This window comes from Myxocyprinus asiaticus, chromosome 43 (genome assembly GCF_019703515.2).
Source record: "Myxocyprinus asiaticus isolate MX2 ecotype Aquarium Trade chromosome 43, UBuf_Myxa_2, whole genome shotgun sequence".
Classification (NCBI taxonomy): Eukaryota; Metazoa; Chordata; class Actinopteri; order Cypriniformes; family Catostomidae; genus Myxocyprinus; species Myxocyprinus asiaticus.
The window spans coordinates 1471105-1483315 of NC_059386.1; the positions used below are offsets into that span (position 1 = coordinate 1471105).

Here is a 12211-nt window from a genome sequence, read left to right on the forward strand (position 1 = left end):
GGCGCGGACGCCCAAAGCTCCCGTCCAAGCCCTGTAGGTTCACGTCGTCCCTGACGGCCAAAGCCTACAGCGCTGCTGGACAAGCCGCCTCTGCCCTGCACACCATGGCTCTCCTGCAGGTCCACCAAGCCAAGGTGCTAAAAGAACTGCACGAGAGTAGTTCTGCCCCAGATCTGATGCAGGAACTGCGCTCGGTGACCGACCTCGCTCTCCGAGCGACGAAGGTCACGGCGCGGTCTCTCGGGTGGACGATGTCCACATTAGTGGTCCAGGAGCTCCCACCTTTGGCTCAACCTGTTCGAGATGGGTGAAGCCGACAAGACACGGTTCCTTGCTACCCCCATCTCCCAGGCTGGCCTATTCGGCGACACCTTCGAGGACTTTGACCAGCAGTTCTTGACGGTGAAGCAGCAGACGGAGGCTATCCGACATATCCTGCCCCGGCACGACTCAAGATCCCGCACCCCGTCTGCTCGCCGCCCCTTCGGCCCGGCCCCGGCATGGAGCCCACCGCAGGAAGCAGACGCCACCCGTATCATGGCCGGCCGCCAAGAACCCACGAAGGTCATCAAAGCGCCCCTGAGACAGGCGACCCAGGGTTGACGAAACCCACTGCATTGGAGCTGATAGTAAAACCACTTCATCCCCTGGTGGAGGGCCGGGTGGAGAATCTTTTGTTGCCTTTTCATTTGATTTCGCCACATGCCCAAGTGGCTGCGGTACCCAACAGTTCAGCAAAAGAGCGGTTTCCTCCTTCCCTGGGTCACATACCCGATGTGCACGGTCGTCATCACGACCACCGTCCACCTTTTTTCCCTTGCAGGATTGGCGCTCCAGCGGCGGTCTCCCCGCCCCTGCATGCCCAGCTGTGGCACACATCCGCCCCTGATGTGAGAGTCTCCACGGGTTGCGAGGACAGGCCTCTTCCTCCCCCGTCCCAGGCTGTTCCGGGGTGGTCACAAGGAGCCAGGTAAGTGCTTCGATGTCCCTAGACTCAGCACGGCCACGACATGGTGTGGCACCTTGAGCTCCACCCCGCCACGAGGCCCCATCTGCTGGTACGTCCGACGACATTGTCCCTTTGGTCCCCCTCGCGTGGAACTTGGATGCGTGGCTTGCGCTTTCCAATCCATCGCGATGGCTGGTCCGGACCGTCCGACTCGGCTACGCGATTCAGTTCACCAGGCGTCTGCCCAGGTTCAGCGGTATCCACTTCACCTTGGTAAGGGACGAAAACGCTGCTACCTTGCATGCGGAGATCGCCACCCTCCTACGGAAGAGTGCGATAGAACCTGTCCCTCCGGCCGAGGTGAAGAAGGGGTTTTACAGCCCCTACTTCATCATACTGAAAAAAGGCGGTGGGTTGCGGCCAATCTTGGACCTGCGAGTACTGAACCGGGCTTTACACAGACTCCCGTTCAAGATACTGACGCAAAAACACATTCTGGCGAGCGTCCGGCATCAAGATTAGTTTGCGGTGGTAGACCTGAAGGACGCGTACTTTCACGTCTTGATTCTACCTCGACACAGCCCCTTCCTGTGGTTTGCATTCAAGGGTCAGGCGTATCAGTACAAGGTCCTCCCTTTCGGCCTGTCCTTGTCCCCTCGCATCTTCATGAAGGTTGCAGAGGCAGCTCTTGCCCCGTTAAGGGAAGTGGGCATGCGCATTCTCAACTATCTCGACGATTGGCTAATCCTAGCTCACTCTCGGGACATATTGTGTGCACACAGGGACTCAGTGCTCTCGCACCTCAGCCGATTAGGGCTTCGGGTCAACTGGGAAAAGAGCAAGCTCCTCCCGGTTCAGAGCATCTCTTTTCTCGGTTTGGAGTTGGACTCAGTCTCATTGACAGCGCGCCTCACAAACGAGCGCACACAGTCGGTGCTGACCTGTTTGAAGGCGTTCAAACAGAAAACAGCGGTTCCACTGAAACTCTTTCAGAGGCTTCTGGGGCATATGGCATCCTCAGCAGTGGCCACTCCGCTCGGTTTGATGCATATGAGACCGCTTCAGCACTGGCTTCAGACTCGAGTCCCGAGATGGGCATGGCCGGTCTGTCACCGTCTCTTCAGCCCTTGGACCGACCTCTAGTTTCTACGGGCAAGTGTTCCCCTAGAGCAGGTCTCCAGGCATGTTGTGGTCACGACAGATGCCTCCAAAATGGGCTGGGGCGCTGTTTGCAATGGGCACGCAACCACCGGCTTATGGATGGACCCGTGGCTGCGTTGGCACATCAACTGCCTCGAGTTGTTGACAATTCTGCTCGCCCTGCAGAGGTTCCAGCCATTGATCCAGGTCAAGCATGTGCTCGTTCGGACAGACAACATGGCAACGGTAGCATATGTCAACCGCTAAGGGAGTCTGCGCTCTCGTTGTATGTCACAACTCGCCCGCCGTCTCCTCCTCTGGAGTCGGCAGCACTTCAAGTCGCTGTGAGCCACTCATATCCCGGGCGATCTCAACACTGCAGTGGACGCGCTGTCACGGCAGGTTACCCTCAGGGGAGAGTGGAGACTCCACCCTCAGGTGGTCCAGCTGATTTGGAGTAGATTCGGACAGGCACAGGTAGACCTGTTCGCCTCCCAAGAATCCTCCCACTGTCCGCTCTGGTACGCCCTGACCGAGGCATCTCTCGGCATAGACGCTTTGGCACACAGCTGGTCTCCTGGCCTACGCAAATATGCATTTCCCCCAGTGAGCCTACTTGTGCAGACTCTGTGCAAGCTCAGGGAAGACGAGGAGCAGGTCGTCCTGGTAGCACCCTACTGGCCCACCCAGACATGGTTCTCGTACCTCACGCTCCTCGCAACAGCCCCACCTGGCCAATTCCCGTGAGGAAAGACCTTCTTTCTCAGGGATGGGGCACCATCTGGCACCCGTGACCAGACCTCTGGAATCTCCATGTCTAGCCCCTGGACGGGACGCGGAAGACCTAAGCGGTCTACCACCCACGGTGGTAGACACGATCACTCAGGCTAGGGCCCCCTCTACGAGGTGCCTGTAATGCCTTTAAGTGGCGTCTGTTCCTGACGGGAAGACCCCCAGTGATGCACAGTCAGATCGGTGCTTTCCTTCCTGCAGGAGAGGTCGGAAGGGCGGCTGTCCCCTTCCACCTTGAAGGTGTACGTTGCTGCTATAGCAGCACACCATGACACAGTGGATGGTAAGTCATCCTGTCAGGTTCCTGAGAGGCTCCAGGAGGCTGAACCTTTCCAGACCGCACCTCGTTCCCTCATGGGACCTCTCTGTAGTCCTTCAGGGTCTACAGAGAGCCCCCTTTGAGCATTTGCAGTCAGCTGAGCTTAAGGCACTCTCCTTGAAGACTGCCCTCCTGACTGCGCTCACTTCCATCAAGAGGGTAGGAGACCTGCAAGTGTTCTCTGTCAGCGAAATGTGCCTGGAGTTCGGTCCGGGCTACTCTCACGTGATCCTGAGACCCCGCCCGGGCTATGTGCCCAAGGTTCCCACGACCCCTTTTAGGGACCAGGTGGTGAACCTGCGAGCGCTGCCCCAGGAGGAGGCAGACCCAGCCCTGTCGTTGCTGTGCCCGGCGCGCGCTTTATGCATCTATTTGGATCGCACGCAGAGCTTTAGGATCTCTGAGCAGCTCTTTGTCTGCTTTGGTGCACAGCGGAAAGGAAGCGCTGTGTCCAAGCAGAGGATCGCCCACTGGCTCATTGACGCCAGGACGTGCCACCCCCGGTAGGGCTATGAGCCCATTCTTCCAGGGGTGCAGCGGCCTCCTGGGCCCTGGCCAGGGGTGCCTCTCTAACAGACATGTGCAGAGCAGCGGGCTGGGAAACACCCAACACCTTTGCAAGGTTCTACAACCTCCGGGTGGAACCGGTTTCGTTCCAGGTAGTGGCATGCATTACAAGCGGATAAGCCCGGGATAGCCGGCCGGGTGTATCGCTTGCACATAGCGCCTTTCACCTTCTCTGAGCTGAAGACGTGCACCATTAATTCCCAGTAGTGTTCACAAACTATTTTCCCTGGCAATCCCATGCGATGCAATCTTCCACTAATTTGTTTCCCTGTTGGCAAACTGCGTCTTCCTTGGGCAGAGCCCCCTCTGCCACAGTCTCCATATTTGTAGTAACTCCTCCCCCGTTGGGTAGGATCTACCATGAGACTTCTCCACATGGTCGTCAAGACCATGTGATGTATTTTCCACTTAAATATCCCCCCCCCTCTATGGGCAAGGTGTGGTCTCCACGATGTCCTCCCCTTGGGAGGGACACCCCCCGACTAGACCTGGCGGCTCAGTCGGATAATCCCCCTTGTTTTTTAGGGAGTGGAAAAAAAGAAGGGGAAAAGAGGCCACGACTGGGTTAGCCTGTCTCTATCTTTTGGGTAGTCGACTTGTCCCCAAAGGGCCGTTCGACACTCATAACTATGTTGGGGGAGGTTACGTGTCGGCCTGGTCCACTGGCTACGAGGCACACAGTTGTCTGTCACACTGCCAGTTCAAGTAACACAGTTCAGGCAGTTGCGGCGTTTTGTATAGGGACCCCTAGTGTCACTACATCGACACAACGTCGAGTGAGTGACAGATAGGGAACGTCCTGATTACTTGCATAACCTCTGTTCCCTGATGGAGGGAACAAGACTTTGTGTCCCTCCTGCCACAACACTGAACTACCCCCTGAAATGGCCGGACCTTGTCTCGGCTCCTCAGCATAAAACCTGAATGAGTGGTTGCATACCAGCTCTTTTTATACCCGTATGTCCCGGGGAGTGGCATGCAAATACCACTCGCCAATTTTCATTGGCCTTTTATCAAAGACCAGAGGTGTCTCGGGCTCCCAAGAGTGACCCCTATTGTCACTACCATGACACAATGTCTTGCTCCCGCCATCAGGGAACGGAGGTTACGCAAGTAACCAGGACGATGTGTGTACTGATATATAGACTATGAAATTAGGACAGAATGTGTTTCAACAGACAAAACCTCATAACAAATGATGAAAGGCTGAAGGCCTTATTTCCTTCATTTCATTCTGTCTTGCCCATTAGACATAAACATCTTCTACAGCAGGGCTGTCAGACTTATTTTAGGTCGAGGGCCATTTTGGACTAAGCATCAGTGTATGAAGTCCAAATTGTTAATAAATGCATGTATGTGTGTGTGTGTGTGTGTGTGTGTGTGTGTGTGTGTGTGTCGCAAGTCGTTTGGAAATATTTATTGAAAGTACCAGCTCATAAGAGTCATTATTTGCTAGATAATCAAACTACACTAGTCACTCAGTGTTTGTTGTTGTGCGGATCAGCAGCAAACACAACACAATAGAAAGGCGTGCTGTGCAGTTTTGGTGTTATTTCACGGCATCATTCAATTCAGATTGCAAAATCAAAACTTGGGTAAAATAAAATGTCTTTAGTTGTGACGCTTGAAGTGGTGGATAAAAGCGGATCAGCAGAGCAGGAAACACTGTAAGTCTAGAATAAACTATATTCTGCTTTAATTACTATTGGGTTAATATAAAAGGGAGAACATTTAATTTATTTATTTCATTAACTGAGGTTACGTCAATTAGTACAGAATCAATCAGCAATATTGACAAGAAAAGAGAAAACCACTCACTGATCTGGGCTGGATTGCTTCAGCTTAAAAAAAAACCCTCTAACATTGGACATTAACGCAAAGAAACTTTTGTTCTTTTAAATGACAAACCCATTTAAATAGAGGTAGTTATTACCTCTAATATTTACCTCTAATATTATGTTGGGATGAGTTGTCATGGGACTGTTGTGAAGACATGAGGGGCTGAAATGTGTGAATCCATGAGTGCTGAATATTGTGCATTATTAAAAGAATTTCCACCGATGATGCAAGGCACTGTAATAACATCCATGCAACACAAATGAAAATGTTTATCTGCACTGCTATAGCTTAAAAAGATCATCATACCAATGTAATAGACTAAATCAAAGTGAAAGTATTTTTCCCCCTCAAATCATACCGCGGGCCACATTTGGCCCACGGGCCGCACCTTTGACACCCCTGTTCTACAGAATGTTTGTTTGTGTGTTTTCAGCGGCACTCACAGTACACCCCTCTCTAGGATGTGAGAGTTTCTGTATGTCTTGTGTGTCACGCTTAAACTGAAGCAACGGTTATAATGAAACCTGTTTCAGAGTCTTCATGAGTCATAAAGCTCAGTTTCCTCTTCATGCAGTGATGTCACTCATTGTTTTCTTGACACACATTCACAACCGACCGTGACCCTGCAGCTCTACTACACACTAAACGACCCATTGCTGAAGGGCAGGTACATATTTTTGAGTGTGTAGTAAGAGAATACAGCAGTATTGGGACATAACAGCACATCTTAAGTTTGTACCTTGACACCACAGACCCCTTTATTGTTCGCTGACTGACGTTAGCATCAAGTTAAACTCATACCTTAAAATTCATTATTACTTAATTTATAGGTTTATAGATTTTCATGGCATGAATATCATGAATAATAAATTCAGGTGACCTAAAACATTTGCTTCATGTGGTTACATCTAAATTAAAGGAATATGCTGGGTTCAATAAAAGTTAAACTCAATCGACAGCATTTGTGGCATAAAGTTGATTTCCACAAAATAAATTTCAAATCGTCCCTCCTTTTCTTTAAAAAAATTACAAATCTGTGTTCCAGTGAGACACTTTCAATGGAAGTCAATGGGGTCAATTTTTGGAGGGTTTAATGGCAGAAATTTGAAGCTTATAATTTTATAAAAGCACACATTAATTCTTCTGTTAAAACTCATGTATTATTTCAGCTGTAAAGTTGTTTGACTCGTTGTTTTTAAGGTCGTTGTAGGATTTACTGCATTACGTTGTTATTACAACAAAGTTGTAAAATTGTCTATAACTTTAAACAGATGTGGTCAGTAAGTAAGTGATTGTCTATCAGTAAGTGATTTTATCACAGTAAAATCATGTTAACACACATATTGTCTGTGTCTATACTTTTGAAACAGTGATTGACCCCATTGACTTCCATTGTAAGTGTCTCACTGGAACACAGATTTGTGCTTTTATTAAAGAAAAGGAGGAACGAGTCAAATTTTTTTTGTGGTAATCAGCATTATCCCACCAATGGTGTCGATTGAGATTAACTTGTATTGAACCTGAAATATTCCTTTAAATGGTTTTATTCAAGTGGAAATCTGACTTAATCTGACTAAATCAACCTGACAAATAAGGTTACACCAACAAAAGTCATTTTGATGGGTTAGATCAAGAAGAAAAATATCCTTGAGGTAACAGTGACTATCCACTTTTTTCCCATTCATTTTTCCCATAGGGATTTCATAAAATCCTTCATAAAAGAGTTGTAAGCCATGAACCAATCCAAAAGGTTCCCCCACATCAAAAATCCCAATTTAACCCCTGATAAAATGTATGGAAAATTTTTGATTTTTTTGCTGTGGGTGGCCGCTGCAGAGCTCTTTTGGCACAGTATGTTTTCCGTAATTCTCTGACTGATGGATCTTTCTCTATTGGATCATGGGTAGTGTAGTTCTTCACCAGGAATTCCACTATTAAACATGATTTTTTTGTTTTTTTTTAAAGAATGAAGTTGAAATAATGTGGTCTGATGGCTTTAACACTAGCATACTGTATACCATCAATTACAAACCTCAGAGCTAAAAGCAAGCCTGTCTTTAAAGGTTTATAAGGTATCATTAAAAATGAATTCCCCAAAGGAAAAACTGTATTTTTATCTCCGGAGCAAGACTGTTGTGCTCTATTGCAGGTTACTACTTTTTCAGTGTAGTACAGATAGTATGTGAATCTGAATGCAGTCTGAGTTTCAACTGTTAATATACTGAATACAGTAAAGGTGTTTTTTGTTCATGTAATTGTTTTAGTGTATAACAGAAGTCGGCTGTGTTTATATGTACTGAGTGTATTTCATCATCTGCTGTCAAACAGTGCCACCTGCTGAAGAGACAGAGTCAACAGCTCTCCAGAAATATTACTTATTAATGTGTCAGCAGATGCACAGTTACTCTTATACATCATGATTTGACTGTTGCTTTCATTGTCATGTGAAAATCACTGAGCAGCTGAGGCTGTTAATCTGTCTGCCCCTAAACAGCCCTGCGAAATTTTATGCGACATAGTATGTATGATAGAGGGTGTTGTTTTATTTGTAGTGTATATGAAATGGACATGATTAAATGTTTACGATTTATATTTTGTTTAACTTCTGTCACTGTCAGCACTGGTTTTTCTTTGGAAGTCTCTCTGTCTCTCTTCCTGTGTTTCTCCCTGTGCTGGTTTTATTAGGCATAGACAGTCTCACTCTATTCACATAAACTAGTGCTATTCATTAATAGCTCTACTAACACACACCGTTCCTCTGTTAACACTGCTTTAATGGACACACTGCAATAATGCTTCATTTATTTTTCAGACGAATCGCTAACACATTTGTTCTGATATAAGCATGTTACTGGTTTTTCAGCACTCTTTCTGCTGAGCACAACCTGATGATCTTTGTTCTTAAAGGGACAGTTCACCCAATAATTAAAATATTCAGCCATGAAAATTCATTATTTACCCATCCTCAACATTTTTAACTTCCAAGACTTTATTTTTTCTGTGGAACACAAATAGAGAAATGTTGAATGTACTCGTCACTTGTTTACATGCAATTACAATGAATAAGGACTGCTTCAAAAACGATGCCAACGCACCATAAAACTTTCATAAAAGTGGTCCACATGACATGTCATAATATATATATATATATACACACACTGGCAGCCTAAAATTTGGAATAATGTACAGATTTTGCTGTTCGGAAGGAAATTGGTACTTTAATTCACCAAAGTGGCATTCAACTGATCACAAAGTATAGGCAGGACATTACTGATGTAAAAAACAGCACCATCACTATTTGAAAAAAGTCCTTTTGATCAAATCTAGACAGGCCCCATTTCCAGCAGCCATCACTCCAATACCTTATCCTTGAGTAATCATGCTAAATTGCTCATTTGGTACTAGAAAATCACTTGCCATTATATCAAACACTGCTGAAAGATATTTGGTTCATTAAATGAAGCTTAACATTGTCTTTGTGTTTGTTTTTGAGTTGCCACAGTATGCAATAGACTGGCATGTCTTATGGTCAATATTAGGTCAAAAATGGCAAAAAAGAAACAGATTTCTCTAGAAACTCATCAGTCAATCATTGTTCTGAGGAATGAAGGCTATACAATGATTGAAATTGCCAAAAAACTGAAGATTTCATACAAAGGTGTACACTACAGTCTTCACAGACAAAGGACAACTGGCTCTAACAAGGACAGAAAGAGATGTGGAAGGTCAGATGTACAACTAAACAAGAGGATAAGTACATCAGAGTCTCTAGTTTGAGAAATAGATTTTTTGATGAGAATTCTTTGAAGTAGTTTAAGTTTTTTTTTTAATACATTTTTTTTTTTCAAATTGTAATAGTAATTTTTCAAGTTATTAATGTCCTGACTATACATTGTGATCAGTTGAATGCCACTTTGGTGAATAAAAGTACCAATTTCTTTCCATAATAGCTAAATCTGTACATTATTCCAAACTTTTGGTCACCAGTGTTTATATATATACTGTATATATATATATATATATATATATATATATAAATTTAAGTCATTATTCTCTGATAATCTTGCTGTCCATTGAGCTGTTAACCACTATATGGATTATTGAGTCAGTGAGTTCAACTCAAGAACTGAATCAATCTGATTCGTAAATGAATTATTCAGACTGGATTTGTGAACCAGATCATCTGATTCTTTAAAAAGATCAGATTTTTGCGATATTGGTAACACTTTACACTAAGGTTCCACTTGTTAACATTAGTTAACCACATTAGTTAAAATGAACTAATAATGAACAAATCTTTTACACCATTTATTAATCATGGTTAATGTTAATTTCATCATTTAGTAATACATTTTTAAACTTTAAATAACGATATGCTGTATATCACGTTTTACAAATTTTTATGGAAAGTGATTAAAAAAAACCTCTGAAAAAATAATGAAAGTTCCTTTCTGATTTCAAACAATGTCAGAAGTAATGGTAGACCTGCCACATCCATTGCAATGGAACAACTTTACACTAAAAAACAAATATTTTCAAGATTTCTGCTTTTTAATTTTATAACAAATTTCTATCAAATTGAATTGAGTAATCTTTAACTAAATTAAATAAAAAAAATAGACATATTTTAAGTTTCATTATTGTAGTTTTGTTCAAGATTATACAATTCAATTTGATGGGAATCTGTAATGTGTAAATGTCAATAAAGTGCATCAATAAATAAATATTATTTTTAATAATTAGTTTGTCTTGATTTTGAAGCAATTCCCTGCATCATTTATTAGTTTTAAATGTACACTTTTCATACTGGAAAAATATTTAGTGACAGTATACCAGATATAAATATAGCTGCAAGCAGTGATACCAGGGTCAAGCCAATTATCGGCACCATGAGCAGCAAAAGAAGCTTTGTGACATGTTTTTGGTTAGAGTCCGATGAACAGTGAATGATTAGTTAGAAAAAGTAAATTTCAATCATAAAAAATCCATTTATTTTAAATAACTAAAAATAGCTACTTCTTAGTATTTTTATCCAGTATGTGGCACTGTTCTGAAACTGCTCAGGTAGTATCTGGGCATGATGGTTATCATGCTGGAAAGCGTTCAAGAGTTATAAGCCAAAATAGCCATTTTTCTATCTCCTGACCAGTAGGGGGCAGTGTGCCAAAAATGCTGCAGGTAACCTCAGGGCCTAATGGTGATGACACGTACCAAGTTTCGTCCCAATCCCTCACAGCGTTTTGGAGATACAGCCTCAAGTTCAATTTTGCGTGTTCTTCGTCAAATTCGTTGAAGCGTCATTCGAAAATGGTATGGTTTATCAAAATTCTGTGAATAACTTTTTGTTGTGATACAGATGATACAGGCAATTTTTCGTGCAAATCGGACAAACAGTCTAGGAGGAGTTCAAAAAAGTAGGTTTTCAAAACATTTAAAAATTGCGGACAGGACGTTTGCTTGATCATGACATAATTGGTGTCATTGTTCTCGGCATAAACCACGGAATCTATCAAGACCAGTCTCATGACAGTAGGCAAAAGGAGTCAATAGCTATTAGCATTTTTAGAAATAGCATTATAATTTTTCCTGATATATAAATGTCTCAAAACTTTTTGAGTCCTTTCAGAGCATGGTGCCAAAGACACATACCGAGTTTCGTAATGATACGCCAAGTCGTTCGTAAAATACAGCATTTTATGACAAAATGAAAAATGGCCGATATAGGAATTTTTGATATCGTTGGACTTGCTATACCCCACTGAATCTAATTTTATGACAAACTGTTTAGAAGTTATAATTAAAAATGTGCTTTTTTCATACCTCGTGACCACTAGGTGGCACTGTTCCGAAACTGAGCAGGCACCCTCGAGTCATGGTGCCTATGACAAATAATACGTTTGGTATGAATATACTAAAGCATTATGGAGATATACCCTCACATACATTTTGGCGTGCTCTTCGTCGAATTCGTTGAAGTGCCATTCGAAAACGGTATGGTTTATCAAAATTCTGTCAATAACTTTTTGTCATGAGTGCCTCTAGATGATGCAGGCCAATTTTCGTGCAAATCAGACAAACGGCCTAGGACAAGTTCGAAAAAGTATGTTTTTCAGAAAATTTTTCATGACAGAAAATGACGTCATATGGTACAATCGAATCGTCTTGAGCAAAGGAATCAGAGGGAAAAATTTTTTTTCTAGGACTCAGGGTTCAAAAGTTATTAACATAAACGTGAGTGCAAATTTGGGCATTTGGTGGCGCTAGAGGGTTTGAGGTAGAGACGCCAAATTTGCTGTGGTAACAGATCAGACTATCCTCCATCTGTGTGCCAAATTACTTTCCCGCAAGCGGTCCTATGGGCTACCATAGACTCCAGAGCGGAAGAAGAAGAAGAATAAGAAAACTAACGAAAACAATAGGGGTCCTTCAGCCCTTCGGGGCTTGACCCCTAATTACACTATTGACAAGTTGTGTACTCATTTTCAAAAATTGTGTACTCATTTTATCATGGAATGTAAAGTAATTGGAAACAATGATCACGTTAACGTTTTTTTTTTTCTTTTTTCATTATTTATCTAATTTTAAACATATTCTGATGATTCCTA

General features: G+C 43.7%; 1 protein-coding gene across 5 annotated transcripts in view; it reads left to right on the forward strand.

The window, feature by feature from the left end:
• LOC127433365 (PH and SEC7 domain-containing protein 3-like) overlaps nt 1-12211 on the forward strand; it is a 204532-nt gene that overhangs the window by 49401 nt on the left and 142920 nt on the right. The gene's annotated exons all lie outside the window — the stretch shown is intronic.